The sequence below is a fragment of the Mytilus edulis genome, chromosome 2 (genome assembly GCF_963676685.1).
Source record: "Mytilus edulis chromosome 2, xbMytEdul2.2, whole genome shotgun sequence".
Lineage (NCBI taxonomy): Eukaryota > Metazoa > Mollusca > Bivalvia > Mytilida > Mytilidae > Mytilus > Mytilus edulis.
Window position 1 is genome coordinate 90,286,941 of NC_092345.1, and position 2,631 is coordinate 90,289,571.

Genomic DNA, 2,631 nt, shown 5'->3' on the forward strand with positions numbered 1-2,631 from the left:
AGTGTTTTAACATAATGTTTTAAAATAATAAGTAATCGTGTTTATAGAACCAGTTCCTTGTCTAGTGCACAACTACATGTATATGTATTACATGGAATTACATATACTGTCGATCTATATAATACATGTATACGTTTCCTATGTATATGATGTAAACTTGCAAAATGTAAACCTTGGTAGTATATAAAGACCTTCAGAATTATTTCATACAGATCACTCTCAATTAGATATCTCAGGTGAGTCTTATAACTAATTAGGTTTAATTTATTTCACATCAACAAATTCATATTTATATGGTAAAGAACCATTTTACCAATTTGAACCTGCAACTTTCAATATGTATTTCATGACATTTATATAAAAAAAATACTACCTTTATATATATCTCAGTATGGTAGTTGATTACTCTCAATCAGATGATGTGCCATCCTTATCAAACAAAATATTTTATCTATTAAAGCTTCGTATAAAATTCACAACGATGCCTTTGTCTTAGATTTCAAAACTGCTTAATTCTTTAATTTTGCTGACATCTATCGGAAGCATTTACATATTGTTTGTCATATTTGTAAGATATCTCAATACTTAATACATTATTTTCAAGGAATCTTTATTTTTATGGATTGTTGTGAGTTAACACAATCCTTAACAATAAATATTTATTACAATAATACGAAACATTGATATTATAGGTTTTAAAAAAAGAGTGTGTACATGACGACATAGATTGATTTGTATGTTAATTGTTGTTTATTTTTTTCTCATTCATTTCTTTCAATTTTATTACAGTGACAGTCAAAGCATCAATCGTGTTATTATTTTAGCGTTCTCAAGTCATATCACGTTGAAATTGAAATATTTTTTAATTCTAGTCACCAAATACCATCAAAATGAACAAATCCATCATCCTTGTCCTGGTTCCATGCCTTGTTGCTTTCGTCATGGCCCAACAATACGGATACCAATCCGGATACCAGTCAGGATACCCAGCTTACTACCAGAATCAACTCAATGCCTACACACAACAGAGAGGACTGTACAATTATGGAAACGCTGCAACAGCTCAACTCAAAGGAGCCAAACTTCTAAATTACTGTAAGTATATTTTATAAAACAAAAATACGCTAATAATCATGGAAGGACATATTCGGTTATTACACAATTTATTTAAACCTATATTTTCTTTTTATCATTTCTTTCATTACAAAAAAAGATAAGAACATTACTTTACTGAATTTTGTATATTTAAAAATTATTTAAAAAAAGGAGTTTAGTAAAGAGTTTATTTATTCAATGTTTATATATTATTATAGTTTGTTAAAAAAAAATTATACACTAGTTATCAGTTTTGCCTAAATACTTTGTATTCTCAATAGTGTATACATACAAAACGTTTAATAATGTTCAAGCATTATTATAGCAATATAAAAAATATTCAAAGCATATATAATCTGTATTTCAGTGTTCGGATTCTTGCTTCTCCTGGACCTCACAAACGCCACAGGAAACTCATTGACTAGCAGCTTGGGTTAAACTATGTAAGTATATTTAAATGTAAAATGTCCAGCAACCATAAAGTCTTTTTAAAATCAACCTACGTGTACATGTTTATTCACTTCCGAACAAAGAACTCCGAGATGTCCCAAACTTGTATCTCATTTCCACCTTTACCACATCTACTTTTCATTAATTGTAAATGAAAACTTAAAACCAAGATCTTTGGTTTCTTTTTTTTTTATTCTGTAAATCTTTTTTTGGGTTTTACTCATATAATTTATTTATCCATACATTGGTCTTATTTTTAACATTTTCAATATTGTTATTCTGGTAAAGAGCACATTCTTAGCGACGTGATTAGGAAGCACACCACAGTTATTTTTTTTTTCTCTCGCATTTTTGCCACCAAATGAGAATTAAATTCGGAAACTTCATTAATGTTCCCGGTGTTATAACTTAACCATTAATCGGTCATCAGAGAAATACCACGTGACCCACTTGCAAAAGTTTTTTTTCAATCAATTTTAATACGAAATTGCACCTTGTTCTTCGTCGGTTTTTTTTTTATCGTGAAATAATTAGCTGTCAAAAGTAAGTTAAAAGATTGTAACATTAGCACATTTTTACATATATATTTTATAATTGACCGTAGAAATCTTATCAACAAGCAAAAAGAGGGAAGACGTTATACTTCTGAGCTGTGAAATACAAAAAAATTTCATTATCGACAACAAATGTCCAGTGAACTCGTGATTCTAATAGGTGAACGAGTTGCGATAATGAACAAATTAAGGGGGACGGGAAGACAATAGTTTTGTTAAAACATAACACACAATTTTTTACTTTTTCGGATACACTGGACTCAAACATTGTTTAAATTTTATTTATATTTTTTTTTAGATGATGCTCACTACATATACAAAGTCTGCTTAAAGTGAAATGTTATAACAGGATAACCTGATTTGCCAGCTCGACCTACATTCGTCGTTTCCTGGTTTCAATGTTGTGTTTTCACAAGAGTAGAAAACAATAGTTTTACTGATTATTTAGTGTTTCAAGTCGATATGCAGAAGTTTATGTTAACAACTTGTATAATTTATTTTTACAATTACTAAAATAAAAAAAATGTATGAA

General features: G+C 28.9%; 1 long non-coding RNA gene across 1 annotated transcript; it reads left to right on the forward strand.

Moving 5' to 3' along the window:
• Positions 1–2,631, forward strand: LOC139510709 (uncharacterized). The gene is made up of 4 exons (XR_011661966.1): positions 1–236; positions 873–1,095; positions 1,463–1,538; positions 2,398–2,631. It is a non-coding gene; the product is annotated as an uncharacterized lncRNA (long non-coding RNA).